The sequence below is a fragment of the Callospermophilus lateralis genome, chromosome 15 (genome assembly GCF_048772815.1).
Source record: "Callospermophilus lateralis isolate mCalLat2 chromosome 15, mCalLat2.hap1, whole genome shotgun sequence".
Taxonomy (NCBI): Eukaryota; Metazoa; Chordata; class Mammalia; order Rodentia; family Sciuridae; genus Callospermophilus; species Callospermophilus lateralis.
The window spans coordinates 65,093,023-65,111,500 of NC_135319.1; the positions used below are offsets into that span (position 1 = coordinate 65,093,023).

Here is an 18,478-nt window from a genome sequence, read left to right on the forward strand (position 1 = left end):
ATGGGAAGCTCTCAGATTCTCTCCGCTCAGGAGAGATGGGATAAACCACGGTGACCCTACCAAGCCACTGATGTGAGACACAGGTCAGATCCAGTCTGTTCTCCCTGCCCATGCGCCCTCCTAGGCTGGCACCCCTCACAGAGCCCCAAATGTCAACGGGCCTACATCTCTCCTGATGTAGGCAGCGGCAGGCCCCGTGTGGGGGCCTCTCCACTCTCTTCTACCCATGCTCACTCCTGAGTGACCGCACACGGTATCAGGGCTTTAAATACCATCTCTACGCTGACAACTCCCAAATTTATATCTCCACCCCAGCCCTCTTCCCTGAACTCCAGACTCATATATCCAACTGCCTACTCGACATTGCTCTTGAATGTTTAATGGACGTTTCAAACTTAACTTGTCAAAAACTGAGCTCCCAGTCGCCCCTCTGGATCTTACTCCCGCTGTCTTTCCTGCTCCGTGTCTGAATTCCAGGTGCTCAGGCCCAAGGCTTGCAGTCCTCCCCCTCTCACGCCCACATCCAATCGGCCAGCAGACCCTTCTGGTCCTGCCGCCCAGTGCAGACGACACAGGTCATTTCCCACGCAGCCTGAGCCCCATCTTCCATTTGGAGCCCCGTGAGGACGTCTTTCCAGTTCTCCCTACTTCCCATCTTTCCTTCCTTCCATCTATTTTTCAACCTGAAAGTCAGAGCAACGCTTTCAAAGTGTGAGTCACAACACATCACCCCCGGCTCAAAATCCCTCTCGGAGCGGCCTTCCTGGGCCTCGAAGAAAGAAGCCAAAGTCGGAACTGCCATCCTGCTAGGGTTTGAATATGGTTGGTCCCCCTGAAAGTCACGCTGAAATTGACTGCCTTTGTGATGGCAACGGGAGGTGGGGCTGGGAGAGGTGATTAGGTCCCTAAGAGGGATTAAGGCCTTCCTCATGGGACTGGATTAGTTACCAGGAGAATTGCTGTTGTGAAGCCAGACTGACCCTCGTGTTTTGCTTCTGCATGCACAAGAATGTGCGCTTCTCTTTCTGTCATGAGTTGAAGCAGCATGTGGCCCTCACCAAATGAGGCTGCCTGGTTTTGGACTTCCCAGCCTCCAGAACCGTGAACCAAAATGAACCTCTTTTTTTTTTTTTTTCCTTCTTCTCCTCCTCTTTTTGCCCTGGCAATGGGCATTTTCCCACTGAGCTACATCCCCAGTCTTTGTCTTTTTCTTTTTGAGAACAAGTCTTGCTAAGTGGCCTGGTCTGGCCTTGAACTTGCCGTCCGCCACCTTCAGCTTCCCGAGTCACTGGGATTACAGGCCAACATGCCTGGTGGAATCTCTTTTCTTTATAAATTATCCAGTCTCTGATATTCTGCGATAGCAACAGAAGATGGGCAAGACACAGCCCGCAGGGCCAACACGATCTCTGGCTCTGGTTTCACAGAGACCTTGTGTTGTTTAATGTCTCTCCTTCACTAGGGTATAAGCTCCATGAGGGTCAGAGAGTTTTGCCTGGTGGTTTGCAGTAGTATCTCCTGGTGACTGTTTCATCTCTAAGGAGTGCATATAAAGTAATAAGTGAAACACTACCTCTTTAATAGGAAAATGATCAGAGGACATAAAAAGACAATTTACAAAGAGGAAGCACACTCCAGCTAATGAAGATTTACTAAAAAAGTTCACCTTCATTAAGAACGCTCAAAGAAATGAATATTAAAAAAAAATGACACGCCATATTTCTAGTATCAGGGTAAGAAAAATAAACCAAATAATAATATCCAATGCTGACATGCACACTCTTGCACTGACAGAGGTTGTGTAAAGTAGTGTAAAACACTTTGTAAAAATGTTTTTGGAAAGCAATTTGGTGATATGTCTGAAACTTTTCCTGCCCTTTTGACTGGATGAATATGAATCTATTCTAGAGAGCCCCAAATTCAGACAAAAGCTTATATGCACACTGATGGATGAACAGATAAGCAAATATGGTGTCTCCACACAATGGAATACTATTCAGCCTTAAAAAGGAAGGAAATTCTGACACATGTTACAACAAGGATCAACGTAGAGGACATTATGCCAAGTAAACTAAGTTAGTCACGAAAGGTCAAATCCTGTATGATTCTAATTACCTGAGGTATGTAGAGTAGTAATTCACAGAGGAAGTGGAATGGAGCCACAGAGAGTGGGTGTAGGGGCATGGAGATTATTGGTGCCAAGCTTCAGATTGGAAAGATGAAGAGAATTCTGTGGATGGGTGGTGTAATGGCTATACAACAATGTGGATGTACTCCCTGCCACTGAGCTGCACACTTATAAATGGCTCAGAAGGCAAACTTTACCTCATGAGTACTTCACTGCAATTAAATAAGCTACAGGGCTGAACTCAGAGCTGCAGCTAAATTCACCAACCATAACACTTGTTTTTCAAAGATAAGTGAATGTACCACACCATTGTTTACCTTGTGGTATACATATATCTCTGAGTAAAATATTAATAACAAAATACAAAGTATATCACCATTTTTCACTAAGGCACTATATATAGTAGTAAAGAAATCAATCTACTACCTACTGATGGGGAAATGGTTGTGTCACATTTTAAAATATTCACAAAGTGGAATATTATGCAGCCATCAAAACTATTTTGATAAGTACTTCTATAACCTGGAGCATGCTTGTGGTATAATTCTGAGTAAGAAACAGAATATAAACACTGATAAGAAGTCAAGTTTGGGGGAAAAAACCCCACATAGCCTTACTTCCTCAATTCCAAGGCACAGAGTTTTTCCCCCTAACATTTTCACGTACCCAAAATGGGACACACTTCATCCTCTCTTATAAGAAGCTTTGTGTTAAGTGTAACTGCACATTCTTAGTGACATAAAAAATAATGATGAGCTCCCAAATGAGGGTGTCTTAGATTTGATGAACTAGTTTTTTTAAAAAAAGACTAAAAGGAGTAATATGCCAAAATATTAACAGTAATTATGGATCTGTGTTTCTTTTTACTTTTCCATATTTTCAAGAAATTTCTATAATGAGCTTGCATTACTTTTAGAATCGGGAAAAAAATAGTATGTTAAAAATCTCTCTTCAGTGACTGTTCACTGCCTGACAGGATAAAGTGCCAACTCCTCAGCCCCTGTACCCTCCAGCGCCTGCCTCACTTTTGCATGTTCTCTCTTCCTCCTGTCTCTTCACACAGTCCACACGCCAACAAATCATTTCTGGGCCTCCACAGCATGGTCTCCTGTGCCCTTCTTCCTGCCTGGTAAGCCCTCCCCTGGCCCCCCTTGCTGCCTGGTGAATCCCTGGGCTCTGCTGTCCTGTTTCCTTCCCACCCAGAGAGGAGAGGTCCAGACTTACTTTGGCACTTCCCATCCCGCATCAGATTTTGAAGCGGGCTCTATACTTCCAGTCCCCACCGTTTGCCTTGAGGTCTCACTTTGAATACCCATCTCCCTTCTTTCTCCACATCTTGCACATTACCAATGCCTACTTGCTGATTCCTCATTCTATTGCACATTTTTCAGCCCTTATGTTTTCTGAGCTTTACTAGGCATCTGATGGGCAGCTTCCTCCATTCTCAATCCCTTTCAGTCAGCTGCCTTAGTGACAGCTTTTCTAGAATGTTCTCTGTGTAATATCTCCTTCCTAACTATTGCCACTGAATCTTCCTTAGATAGCCATTAAAAATGCCAGACCCCAGCCTGCCTGCCTTGGCCTCCTGGTTCTCATTTGAAGGTCAACAGGTCTGTGCACAGACCCTACAGGTTCCTGAATCTTCCGATACTAATGGCAGAAGTCTGCCATTAAGAGAGGGTGCACGCTGCCTGGAGAGACAGCCACAGGGATGCTTCATTCATCTCCTAAAAGATCCCACAACCAGAACAAGGACAAAGGAAAGGTTAAAAATGACTGCCCTATGACCTCCCCACTTTGGATTTTTAAGATAAAACATAAAACATCACTTATATTTTCAGTCTCCTCTCAGAGGACTTCTAGGCCAGGGGCCCTGCGGGCCGTGTGGGAGACATTTTCGCAGGGGGAGGCGTCTCTCTAAGCCACAAAGGGAAGCTGTGCCCCGGTGTGGCCGGGAGGACGCGTGGAGCCAGAAGCTGCCCGGGAACCAGGATCCCAGCGCAGCCCGGCGGCCAGGCCTCCCCTGCTGCGGAACAGGCGACCAACTTTGCGGTTCATTTCTGCACCACAGTGAAGTCTGGCGCTTCCCCCAGCCCAGCACCTGGGCTACGGCTCAGGCCAGAGGTCATCTGCTTACAACTCGGGGGGAGAAATCAGACCACGCTGTCTCCCGGCCTTGGCAAGCCGGCCCCTTTCAACCACTCTCCAATTTCCTCCAAAAGAAAAGAGAAGAAATATATTAATCTGGGGTGGGGGAGAAATGGCTTTGGTACAAATTGTTTTCTTCTCCGCGTCTCCAGAGCTGTTTAACTCCTTGAAGATAAAAAATGGATTTCATCTCTAATCCCCTGGAGTCCCCCCACCCCGCCCACCTGCTTCACCCCTCTCCTCCTGTCGGGGTCACCCCTGCCTCTGCGGGAGCGGCGGCTGGACCCCCGTTTGGGATCGGGGAGGGCGAGCTGGATCCTGAGGCCAGCGTTTCTGCTCCCTGCTCAGAGATAGGAAAAAAAGACCCTTTTCTTCTGCTTGATATATTTAGTAACGACCTTAAAGAGTCTGCGAGGCTGAATGAATTGGTGCATCTCGCTGCATTGGAAGCAGCTGCCACGGCGCAGACTGGAGGAGGGAGAGGCTGGAGGGAAGGGGGAAGGCGGCGGGCGGCGGCGCAGGGGAGAGGGGAGCGGGGCTGAGCGCAGCGGGGACGTGGAGACGGCGGAGGAGGCCGAGGGGACGCGCGGGAAGCGCGGGCCGGCCGCGGGGCGCAGAGCCCCCGGCTGTCTGGGCGGCGGCGGCCGGATCGATGCCCGGGGACTGCGGAGGGTCAGCCCGGGAGGGGCGGCTGGGGGCGGCGGTGGCCTGGGCGTACCGTTAAATCTGGCTAAATGGCAGCACTTAAGGGCCCCGTGAAGGAATCCAATTTGCTCACGAGGAGTCTACAAATTTATATGTCGGCATTTAACACAAAACGCGCCTGGGGCCAGGCGGACAGACCGGCCTCCCCTCATCCTCCGCACAGAGGCGGGTCCCCCACCGCCTGCCTGCGGGTTCAGAAGACTTGGGACCTCTCCAAGGCCTAGGCCTGGAGGAGTGGGGGAGGGAGAAGACTTACAGGCTCTTTTCTTAGTTTCTAAAGGGGAGGGAGAAGTCACTTGCCATCAAAGAAGAGGCAGCCTTCACTCTGTCTGTACTGGGTTCCGGTCAGGACTAACCCCCAGCTCCTCTTGAGGCCAGGGGCTTGTTCCCATGGAGCCTTACCTCTGGTATAGTCCAAGATGGACTCTTTGGGGAATGACAAAGGTGCCCCATCCTAAAGCCTGCCCAACCTCACACAGCACAGGGCTGGGGAGCAACCCCCCCCCCCCAAACCCTAATGTGGCCTTTCCCTCTGCACCAAGCACTTCTCCCACCTCTCCCCTGTGAGCAAGGGAAGGGGTGCACACCTGGCACAGCTCCCTCCTGAACCCCCAGGTGAGGCACCACCTTGCTGCCTCTTAAGGCCAAGTACAGTCTCCAACCATGAAGTCAAGGAAGACAGAGGAGCCATTTCCCTGTGCGTGCCCCTCTACACCAACTACAACTTATATCCTAGGGCCCCTGAAGGGGCCATAGATAGGAGCCCAAAGCCCTAGCAGAAGAGAGATGGGCTTCACTGGCTTCTGAGGACTCTGAAGACTCTCCAGGGTGGGGAGCTGCAGCCTGGAGAGGGGGTTCTTGGCTTTCCAGAGTGCAGGGAGGCAGCCTGCTGCAGCTTGCTCTCATCCAGAGCTCCGCTGATTAGGTGGCTCAAAAGCCCCTTGCGAGGAATAAACAAACATCTTCAGAAGGTCCTCAGTGCTTACTCTGCTTCTAACAAAGCTCAACAGAGTTGATTAGTGATTTAAACATGAGGGTAATAAAAAAAATAAAAAGGAAAACCAAATGTCTTGAACACAGAGGCAAAAGAGTGCCGTATTTAACAGCTGGAACACTGGCTCCAGGCTTCCTGGGGACTAGTAGTTGACCTGGGGCAGGTTACCTGGCCTTGTTGGGCTTTACCGGTACTGTGGGGATACATAAGAAGCCACCTTGCAAGATAAAGAGATGATCAAATGAGCTAACTCATGTGAAGCACTTAGGACAGCATCTGATGCGTGGGAAGAACTTAATACTCGGTAGTGATTGTTAGTGTCACTAAAAATTCTCATCGCCTGGTTGAAATGCTATCTATTCTGTGGGGAAATCCAGATTCATTGCCACCCTTCCAGGAGATTGTTCCAGACTTCTCCAGTTAGAACTAATCTCTTCTCCCACCCCACTCCCAAACACACTTTCACCCTGCCTCTAATTGAGAGTTTATCACATTCTGTTCTGTGTACCAGATATCTGCGGATGTTGTGTATGGGCTCAACTATAACAGATTGCAGTCCTCTTGAACACAGGACTGCACCTTATATGTCTTTGTTTCTCCCAGAGTGATTGTCAAAGTTCCTTCCTACAGCTCCATAAGTGTTTGTTGAATTGAATAAAATGTAGACGGATACAGGCCAGCTCAGTCATTTTTGTTAATTTAGACCCAGGGATCATCTCCTCGAAAGGTACAGAGTAGATATTCCCTCAGTGCCACGGAGTCTTTGCTGGACCTTCCAGATATCATAGGGAAAGTGAGAATATTTGCCAAGTGTTTCTGCGCAGCCAGTATTCACATGCTGTTTACTGCCAAATTAAAATTGGGTTTGCCTGGAATAGATGGGTAACTTCTGAACAGCTGGACCAGGGGGGGCCCTGATAGCTAAGAGGGCCCAGGGTAATTGACAAAGGGCCTCTGCTTGGGCATCTTTTGTGACAGGTTCTCTAAGTCCTTTGGCAAGCTGCTCATCATGACAGGAACTATGGTGGTGTGATGTCTAGAATATCCTGATCTGGGAGCAGAGAAGCAGCTATAGGGATCCTGTGTGGCACAAGTGCAAGAGAGGAGCAAGGCCAGGGGGGAGCTGTAACCGCATCTCAGCAGGGTTTTATAGGACGGGCTGTGCTCACCCAATGGGACACGGCATTGTGAAAGTTCCCCCAAACAAGTCATGTCGGTCTTTCCCCTCTTTGGGTAACAGTGGCTAGTGCAATGACACTCCTGCTGTTAAAAAGAAAGCCAGCTCTTTAAAACCTATGCTGATTTTATTCCCCCCCTGGGATAATCTTAATGGCAACTCTACAGGGTCCCAATCCAAACTGGAGCCTGGGGAGTCAGTGTGGGGAGGGACATTAGCTCTGAGACCCTGAGAAGAACAAGATCTGGTTAGCAAGGAACCTGAAGGCAGCCAGACCATCCTTGGAAACATAACGAAGAAGAGAAACGTTGGTTTTATGGAGTTGGTTTTTGCTATCAAAACTGAAGCCTAAAATAACTCAACAAGTTCCCTATTGGAATTGATGAGCACCTCCCGAGCGTAAATCAGAGTGGCAGGGAACCAATATGCCGCGATCATCAGTATGTATGGCCTGACCTGAGACTGCGCCTAAGACAAAGGAGGGATTTTACACCAGCAGCGGGGCCTTTCCACTGTGCCTGAGGCGGGGGTAGGGGTGGGGGGGTCTCTGCTGCCTCTTCTCAGAGCTTTTTATCAGTTTCTGAATAGACTTCAACCTCAGACACTAGATTGCTCGCTAGGGTTGTGGTGTGTGTGTCTGTGTGTGAGGGGGTAATTCTAAGGATATAATCTAGCTGGTCAAATAGCCAGAATATGTAACAAAACCCACCCAACTCAATTCTGACCAAATGGCCATGGTCAGCATCCATGATGACCTAAGACCTTGCTACTCAAAGTGTGGTCCAGGGACCAGTAGGCTTGACGTCATCTGATAGTCTGACAGAAATTCAGAGTCCCAGGCCCTGCCCCAAACATGCCAAGTGAGAATCTGCCTTTTAACCAGGCACCCACTGATTTGGGTGCATGTGAATACTGCCAGAGCTCTATTGCTTACTGCCCTGCCTCCTTGGGACTGCCCCTGTACCCCTCGGTATCTGGGCTTTTTTTCATACCCAAAGCAGCATCTTCTACTAGACCGTCTAATTGCAAAGGCAAATGCATCACTATAAGAGCTCTGGAACTTGGCAGGAAGTTTGATTGGATAAAGAAACTCACGATTACTCATAATCCAAAATGAGGATGAATACCCTCTTTCCTCTGACATCATGAGGCTCCAATAAGCTAACGGATGTAAAAAAAACTTTATGGTGCTGGGGAACACGTGATTATTATGCACAGATCAACCTCGGCCTGCTTTCTGTTCCTCACACGCACCAAACTCATTCCTGCCCCAGGAATTTTTTTTCACAAGCCATTCCCTCTGCCCTTTGACTTGGTCATTTCCTCAATGCCCTCATTATTCTTAAGAATCCAGTTGCAATAGCCTTTTTAAAAAAAAAAAAAAAAAATTTGAGTTCTCAATGAACCTTTATTTGATTTTATTTTTATTTATTTATATGCAGTGCTGAGAATCCAACCCAGTGCTTCACACATGCCAGACAAGTGCTCTACTACTGAGCCACAACCCCAGCCCTGCAACAGTCTTGAAAGGAGGCCTCTTCTCCCAGGTCCTTGACGGATTAGCTTGTTTTGTCATTCAAGCCTCAGTTCCAACATCCTCCCTGCAGAAGGGCCCTCCTGCTCTTCCCACTCCAAAGCTTCACCCTCTATTCTTCACCCTGGTTTGCTTTCTTCATGTCACCTACCACTTTCTGAAATTACCTTGCTGTCTGCATGTTTGGTGTTCCTTACCAGAGCTCGATGAAGATAAGAATCTGATCTGACGAGCCTACTATACTTCCAACCACGGGAACACTGCCTGGCTCTGAACTGCATCCCATGCACTTTGCTGGAAGATTTGATGAATTAGCACCGGGGTTTGGAGTGTGCGTAATAACCCGTGATTGAGGAAGAAGTGGGGTGGAGCTGGTCCTCCTCATTTGCATGGATCCCTCAATGGTGTCTCCTGCAAATGTCATGATCAAAAGGTCTACCATGCAACTGAGAGCTCCCCCAGAGAGATTCTTCCAAAGCACATTCACCGGCAGCATCATCCCACCCTAGCACTGTCTTGTCAGAAACCAAGGGGATAGGTCCTGCCATCTGTTTTGAAAAACTCTCTATGTGTTTTTCATGCACTCTGAAGCATGAGAGCCACTGTGGCCAGGGAACAAGAGAATCCCCGCTTTGTCCAAGCTATGGCCTATGCAGCACCTTCATGCCTTCAGGTTTTAATGTTCACTCAGGAACTGGGTAGTGAATGGCCCAAAGGACTCTGTCACTTGCTGGCTATTTGGTTTTTCTTCTTCTAGCCTCTCCGTGCCTCCTCCAACCATAGGGCTGGAAGTGGGAGACGGCTGGTCCGAACCGAGTGATTCTTCTTTTACTAGTGTTTTTGTAGAGTAAGTCAGGCCGATTTAATTTTAATCAGCTGAGGCAGCAGAGCGTCGGTTCTCAGCCCTGGCTGCACTTTAGAATCACCTGGAGAGCTTGAAGACACTGAGGCCTGGGTCCTACCCCAGGCGGATTGGATCTGAGTATCTGAGGACGGAGCCAAGTACCAATTTTTTTTTTTTTTTAAGTGCTCCCAGATGATTTTATCCCACAGCCTGGGCTAAGAACCACTGCAGTGTTGTCAAATAGCCACTCTCTATGCTTGCCTGATGACAAGAACCACCAGGGGCTCTTTTTAAAAATTACCATTCCTAGGTCCTTCCCCAGGCCACCAAGGCAGAGAAGCTTCAAGGCCTGTGGGCTGTCTCCTTAGCAAACATCCAGTCACTCTTCTAACCAAGCTTGGGACAGGCTGGTCCAATGGCCTGTGGGATTTCTGGGGATTGAGTTCTATCTTTGCAACTTAAAGTGACCTCAAGTTTCTTAAGACTCTGTTTCCTCATTTGTCAAACAGGTGAGGATGCTTGTTGAGAGTTTGATGATAAGATTCATGTGAAGTGCTTAGCACGATGCCAAGCACAGAGTAGGACTTGGGGACTGCTTCTAGCCACCCCTACCCCTCATATAAGGTGGGTCCTAGGAAGCTGTCTCTAGCAACATACTTTCTTGTATTTCAGTTTGGGGCAGGAGTTTGAGTCCTGCTTCCTTGAAATCAGAGACCACAACTACCATTGCTTGTAAGCCTCCAGGCCTCCAATACTGTCAGCTATACTTCATATCTGTCCACTGAAGGTGGGTTTCAGTCTCCCATCAGTAGCGCATGTGAAGAAGTCCTGGGATTTCCTCCACAAAATGTTGTGACTGGGCTCTTAAGAATAACAAGGGGATGAAGGAAGTGAACAACCCACAGAAACAAACCAGGCTGAAGTTGAAGACACCTTAGATCCTGCGGTCCACCCTCCTCATGCCAAACTAGGAAGTAGAATACTTTAAATTTCTAGCATATGATACCAATTTAAAGGGACAGAAATTGAGGCATTTAGGTACTGGGGCAGAGGCTCAAAGAGACAAAAAAAAAAAGACCCCATGGACATGCCTAGTAGTCCCTCGACATTTTAAGACATAAAGACTTAAGTGCCACACATACATGGCAATGTGGCTGGCCCCCTTGTTATTCCTGATGGAGGGGAGGGCTGCTGAATAAAAACAAATCTGTCACTGTGCTCTGAAGGAGCATTTCAGAAACCTTCTCAATTAAGACAATTATTGAGGAACACATTTTCAACTCCATGCTGCAAAATCAGACAGAAGAACCTGCAGAATCCCTCTGATTCTTGACAAGGTGCAGAAAATCATCACGCAGCTGAAAAAACAAGGCCCCCTGAGCTAATGGAATTTCTGCTAAAATTTTCCAAATTAGGCAAAGAGAAACACAGAGTTGTTCTCCCTGTCCTCATCCTGAGGATCTGAAATGCTGAAAAAAAAATATTCTGGGGTGACCCTCTGGATGGTGTGATTATGATCATTAAAGGTTTTTCCCTGTTGTAGAAGAATATACTTTGTGCAAATTTAACAAAAATTAGAAAAAAAAAAAAAACCAGGAAAAACACAAATAAACAAATAGGAATTACCTCTAAGTCGACCACATAGAGTAACTTTTTGATACTTCCATGTATTTGTTTCTAGTCATTTTTCTGTGCACATTTACAGGTTTCACCAAGTAGGGAACAGACTAGATAAAGCTTTATATTATGCTTCTTTTCCTTAGTTGAGATCATGAATACTTCCCTCCCATCCTTAAATATTCTTTGAAGAGAGTTTTTAATGACCACATACTATTTCATCATGTTGGTGTTCCATAATTTACCTAGCCATTTTGTTATTAATGGATATTAAAGTTGCTTCTCCCCCCCCCACTCTTGCTGTTATAAAAAGGTGTGACGAATAGCCTGATGCATAAATTTTTGACCATATATTTCTGATTATTTCTCTAGGTCAGAGTCACAGAAGTAGAAGTATAGAATCAAAAGGTTTGTATGTTTCTAAGGCTCTTGGTACCTTTTAACAAACTTCTTTCTGGATTATTGAATGTCTACTAGCAGTTCCTGAAAATATCCACCTCCCCACATCTTTGCCAATGATGAGCAGCATAATCCGACTAAATTTTTTTTTCTGGTTTTGTAAATGAAAACTAGAGACTGATTTCATGCTATTTTCTTGAAAATTCTTAGTTGAAGTTGTGTATTTTTCCCCTGTCTATGGGCCATTTGCATCTCTTGTGAATTACTGGTTGTTATTATTTTAGGATTCCATCTGTAAAGTGAAATTGCACATGCTACGTTATAGGAAATCCCTGCATGTGAGCTGCCTCCTTCCTGTACCTCCCTGTGCCTCTCAGTCATCTAGACTCAGGCTCATAAATGGCTACTTTCACCTCTTGCCAGTGGCAAGAAAAACTCAGAAACCATAATCCTATTCTTTTGTTTTACCTTACCTGATTTCATGAAAGCTTCTGACTCACTCAAATGATAGCTCCTGTTGGAAGATGCTCATCAGTACAGATGCCCACCAAAATGTGTCAACATTTATTTTCTCTACGATGCTTTACGGGCAGAAATCTTTGATAATGTATACATTGGCAGACCCTTCAAGGTCAACACAAAAGTCAAACAAGGTTGGGTTTCGTTCTGATGCTCTTTGACATTCCTTTTTCTGATGGTAAGTTATGTCACTAACCATCTTCCAGCAAGAAGTTAAATCAGTCGATGGACAGTAAATCTCTGCTGACTCTGAGGGAGAAGTAAAACCCACTCTGATCTAATCAAATCTAATCATCAAGCTCAAAAATGCTGCTGCTGCGGCTTTAATTTCAGTAACAGATCTTCACACAACTGTCAACATCATTACCAAAACACATCAGAAAATTGGATGAAAGCGCAACACGTAGACAATCATAATCCCCCGTCATCAATCTCTAACGGTCCCCAGTTGACAATTTAGATTAGGAGGTGAGCCTCTAGGGGACACGCTTTGTAAATCAACTTCACGAAAGAGTAACATTAACCCCAGAAACACCTCCATGGCATCAGCCAACTGAGAATCAGGAATAAAAAAAGCATCACAACATTTGAACAAAGTTTATGGTCCAGCCTATTTGCTCTGGGAGGACGCAGCACAGACAACTAAGAGTCAAAGGAAGTGGGGAAGTTGCTGCTCATGAAAAGTTTTTCAAAACCACAGAGTAAATGAAGAAACAACTTTTGACAAGCCAAAGTCAAGAGCACTGGGCACTGGTCACTTGGTAGCAATTCTTCTGGGTAAACCATGTGGGTCTTCAATTCTAGACTCTCAAGAGGAATCTTATTCTGTTAATGTGGTGACTGAGCATGCTCAAAAGAATGGCAAAACAATGGTTTTGAGAATAAGCATCAAACAAAACATGCCAAGGGGGAATGGTGATGTCCTCCATGGGTTGGAAGTCCTTCAATTACCAGGGAAGCCACAGAGAGTTAAAGCTGGAAGGACCTTAGGAGCTATCTCACATACACATACTTACGGAGCACCTATGTTGTGTCAGGTACTGTGCCTACACGCATGGAAACAGGCTCAGAGAGGTTAAATAATTGGCCCAAGGTCAGACAGATAGTTAAAGCCAAGACATCTACTGAGAAACTAGCATTTCAATTTTTTATAACAAGAGATAGAAAAAGAATGTTTGACAGAAATGAGTTACAGAACAAATAAATAATCCAAGACTGTCTTGGAGCCTGCCAAAGTAGAGATTCTTCTTTCCTTCCTCTAGTTGGGCTGTGAGCTTTTGATCACAAAGAGATGGAAATTGCAAGACACCAAGAGGCAGAAGTCAGTTCTCAAAGTTTCGCATTTCCTTTGTTTCCTTATCAGAAGACACACCAAGAACAACCACATTCTTCTGTCTGAAAGTGGGATTCCTCAATTGTTGGAACTGGTCCAGGACCTTGCATCTGGCAAGGATATGGGGGTGGATGACAATCATCCACTGTGTATGAGAGATGCTGGGTGACCATACCAGGATGAAGGTGAGGTAGGATGTGTTCCACCCACTCAAATACTTCACTTTGTATTGTCCAAACTTATATATGCACCTGGCACACAACACACCATCCTCACACACACACACACACACACACACACACACACACATACGCACACACACATGCACACATTCTTATTTTGGAAAATTTAATGGCATATCTTTCCTCAGTCTAAGAGAAACTTTAAAAAGCAAGGAAACATGCTGGGTACGGCTACGGCACATGCCTGTAATCCCAACAACTCGGGGAGGCTGAGGCAGGAGGATCACAATTCTGAAGCCAGCCTCAGCAACTTAGCGAGACCCTGTCTCAAAATAAAATATAAAAAGGGCTGGGGATGTAGCTCAGTGGTTAAGCTCCCCTGTGTTCAATCATTAGTACCAATAAATATATAAATAAAAATAAGCAGGGAAACAGGCTGGCCTACAAAAAGGGTTTTAAAGCATGGATTTGCTGTTGGACATTACACGTTTCTTTAGATCTGCAGCCCGTCCTTGGGTGGAGGACATACTTCCTGCTTAAGAACGACAGACAATAGCCACTGCCTGTTGAACCTCATCTGCTTCCCAAGTGATGAGAAAAATCTGTACATGGCCATGCCTGAGGGGTATGGAGGGGCTTTCAGGCTGCATGTAGGGATTTTTCAAAGAGTCTTTGAAAGGAAATCTAACTTTTAGGCTTGAGAACTTGTCTCTACCACAGAAGTCTATTAGATAATGAGATGGGCTCTTCAATAAATTCACCAGAATATATCCATCCAAATGAGCATCCCTCCCCTCTGGGCAGTCAGCAGAGACGCCAGATATTTACCCCAAGGCTGCCACCATTGTTCCCAACACTTTGGGGCCTCCTTTGAGAATTTCCTTCACTTTGATGCCACATTATTTGGCATAAGCACAATGGTAGCAGATCCTCATCCTGTGAGGCGGGATTTTTATTTTTGGAAACAGTCAAGAGGTTTATTGGCATTTGTAGCCAAGCCCAGTGAATAACCAGCTGATTGAGCTAGTAACGTTGCTCTGGGTCCAAACTGAAGCCTAGTTACAGGGTCCCATGTTCTTGTGTGGCATGGAAACAGGCTCCCAAGGTCATTTCAAGTGAGGAGGCCCTGTACTGTTGGAGGATGGCAGCACTGCAGGACCAGGGACATGACCTTTCAGTAGCCCTTGGTGACAAGGACAGCAATAATTTGGGTGAGTGATGCTCACTGGGGTTCTTTGGTTGTAGACAACAGAAACAGACTCTGCCCAGCTTAGGTGGATAAAAAATTTGCCCAGTAGGCTACAGGAGGGCTCCTTGGTTCAACAGGGAAGCCAAAGGGCAGACTCAGAACAGGAAGCTCCAGAAGGATCCCAAACCCTCTGACAGCCTCGCTCAGGGGCAGCAGCAAAAATGACGCAATTCCAAACAAATTTCCTCTCCTTGCATTGTTCTGTCCAAAAGGGAAAGACCCCTGGGATCTTCCAGTTGGATGCCCACTTCTTGGCTCTACCCCCAGCATCCGATGGAAGAAACCCCAGGGATCCTTCTGGCTTCAGCAGAGTGAGGGCAGTATTCCTTGACTTCCATTCTCCAAAACTGCCCACGTTAGCGGAGAGCGGTGGAAAGAAGGGTGTGTCTTAGGAATAGGGAGTAAATGCTAGGTACACACACATGCACACACTTGCACACACACACACACATACACACACACACAGATAAGAACCACAGCTAAGTGCTGCTATTATTCTTACTGATATCGGACAATGTTAAGTATACCATGCGCTTTGCACTCTTTGTCAACATTTTTCTCATGTTGTGAGTGGACACTGGCCTCATTAGTCATCTCCAATCCCATGAGCTGATAGAGTCTTTCCCTTTACCTTACAGCTCTTAAAATTATAGGATCTGGGCTGGGGATATAGCTCAGTTGGTAGAGTGCTTGCCTAGCATGCACAAGGCCCTGGGTTCAAACCCCAGCACCATCAAAATCCATATATAAACATTGATCTACGTCCACTCCATCTTCTCCAGGTAGAACCACACCCTGTCCTTTTCTCTCAGAGTATTCATGAATCCGGGGAATTCTCAGTTCTTCTCCTCTTCCTCTTTGTGGGTGTGCCCACCACAGCCACATCTGACAGCTACACTGAGGCCATATTGTGCCATGGTCACTGTGGATGAACTAGGACATGGGTAACAATAGCCTTTGGTCATTTCAGAAGTGCACTTGCCTCTGCAACATGCCATGGCTCCCTGAAGACATCAAAGTGCATGCTACCAAAAAATCCAGTCACCAGCCTGTCCAGGGGAAGCTACCCTCCAACCCCTGCATGCAGGGGAAAGGTCACGTCAGGCACTAAGGCCATTATTAACCTGCAAGGAGGCCCTGAGGCAGCAAGTAGGCCATATATCCCAGCCTGCCTGGCACTGGAATAGGAGATCTGTTTATGAACTTCCGAGAGCCCTGGGAAGTTCATTTGACTTCAGTGTTTCTGGCCAGCAAGAGACAGAAGCATTTAGTTCATAGCCTCCTTATGGGGCTCTGTGAGACAAAGCACCAAAGAGGTCCACAAAAGCTGGCCTTAGGCCTCTCACAATCTGTTCATGGAGGCTGTGAGAGCTGTTGGAGCTGCAGTACAGGAAGACCACTAGGGCTCTGGGAAGGAGGAAGTGCAAAGGGAAATGAGGCTGTGGACGGGAGGAGGTGATGCTCAGTGGGGTTCTTTGATTGTATGCAACCGAAACTGACTCTGCCTAACTTACATGAAAGGAACTTGCCTGGCAGGCCACAGGGGAGCTCGCTGGTTCAAAGAGAAGGCTGAAGGACCCGGAGGAGGGCTGCTTGGGGTGAAATGCACTGAGGGCAGAGAGACTGGGTAACCAGCAGCCTGCCACCCACCATGCACAGGAGGGTGTAGGGTTTGCGCCCAAGACCCTCAGCAGGGGCCCTCACTTTTCTAAGCCTCAGTTTCCTAGTCTGTAAAATCAGGGTGAGATTTTCCTTTCATGATGTGATCTATCAGCGGTAATGTATGGAACATCCAGCCAGGCGTGTACCAGTGGCAGGCACCCAGCGAAGGGCAGCAATTTCTTTTTGAGATGCTGACATTACATACAGCAGTGCTTTCTAGACTTTGAGTTCAAGACATAGTAAAATTTCAAAACACAAACTTCTGAGTCCTCACACAGGATTGGCAATGTTTTATTTTGCCAACCAAGGACCATACAAACAATATTGAAACAAACAAACCAAAAAAACCTCTGCCATCTATAATATAAACCATAAAAATACTTTATAACACACACACATACCCACACACAAAAGCAAGATGCACAAAACCTTAGAATTTAAAAAGTCAGTCCTTTAGATGGAATATTTTTAGTTTCGTGAAAAAAAAAATCACACGATTTTTGTCTAGTTAATCTTGCTACAACGTAAAAACAACTTCATTCCAGACTGGCAACTCAGGGAATCAGAGGCAGAGAGGAAAGGGTTTGGGCTTTGCAACCAAATAAGTCATGGTCACCTTCCAGCTCTGCCACTCACTAACTGCATGACCTTCAGGAAGCGATCTCCCTTTTCGGTCTCACTTTCCTCCTTTATAAACCAGTAACACTAGCACCTCTTTCATAAAAGAGAATATGTGTCAAGGGCAAAACATAGAGCTTGGTGCACAGTAGGTGTTCATTGAGTGCTAACGTCAGAGCCTCCCAAAGTCTGAGAGAGGACCAGGTCACTCCCAGATTTTGAGACTCTCAGTACCTGCTCCTCAACTTAGATTGGGGTTACAGTCTGATCCCCATCATAAGGTCGAGAACTCACAAGTTGCACCATTGTTAAGTCAAGGACTGTCTGTGGACTAAAAAAATGAAGCAATGCCAAGACAGGAGTGCCAAAGTCATTCATATAACTTCAAAATATTTACTTTAGGAAGACACATTTGAAGCATATCCACACACAAATACAATGGCTGTGCCTATAGCCTCATAAATCTCACATCTGTGAAAGTGACATTGAAGCCTGGTGGCCCCTCTGCTCCCCGTCATAGGTCCTGGCTGACTCCTTTCAAGGTATGGTTCTTACGCATGACACACCCCAAGCCACCAATTTTACTTGTCTATCTTCTCCATTGTTCTTTCCCCCTGACCGGGGTTCACTGGAAACCTTGTTCCAGGTCTCTTTACTTCTGGTTTATAATTCTGAGCATGCAAATCTTAAGAAATGTAGCTGGTGTCTTCTTTGCATCGCTGGACCTCAATAGGTTTCAACAGGACTGAAATTGAGGGTTAGAAGGGAAGATAAATGGGTGTTGAAGTGGATAATTTCACCAGGGGATTCCAAGGCAACCAAGGAGGGGTAAGAGGACTGTGCCAGAGGCCCCTGTGGCTGGTGAAGGCGAGCCCACCCAAGGCTCCTGGAGATTGGCCCACAAGGTGTTCATGTGTCACACGCATGTGGCATGCACGCACACACAGCAACCTTGTGCCCCCTGTTTCTCTACAGACATTAAAATCCCCTGATTCTTTGTTTATTGCTCTCTCTCCCTTAGATTGGCAGCTCCAGGAGAGCAGGGACCGTGTATACCTCTGTTTTTAGTGCTGAATCCAGGACTGGGCAAACAGCAGGTGCTCGACAAACGCTTGCTGAATGAGTGGCTGCATCATGATTGAGTGTGTCCGCTGAGCGCTCTTCCTTCTTGGATCTAGGAACAGAACCCCTTACGTGGTGGGTATCAATCCTTCCTTTTCCCTGGCCATACAGTTTCCTTGAACCACGGGGATGGGCATGTGGCCACCCAGAATCCTTTTCTTGTAATTGGAACTTTCTCTGGTGGTTGGGTTGGGAAGATTTATGCCTAGGATTGCTGGCAGTTTTGGTGCCAGACTCACAAAGATAC

At 46.5% G+C, this 18,478-nt stretch overlaps 1 protein-coding gene and 1 non-coding gene across 3 annotated transcripts in view; one reads left to right on the top strand and one right to left on the bottom strand.

Annotated features, from left to right (window-relative positions):
* Nucleotides 1–18,478, bottom strand: part of Crtac1 (cartilage acidic protein 1) — a 135,247-nt gene that overhangs the window by 80,725 nt on the left and 36,044 nt on the right. The window lies entirely within an intron of this gene.
* Trnaa-agc (transfer RNA alanine (anticodon AGC)) lies at nucleotides 15,493–15,565 on the top strand. The gene has a single exon. It is a non-coding gene; the product is annotated as a tRNA-Ala (tRNA).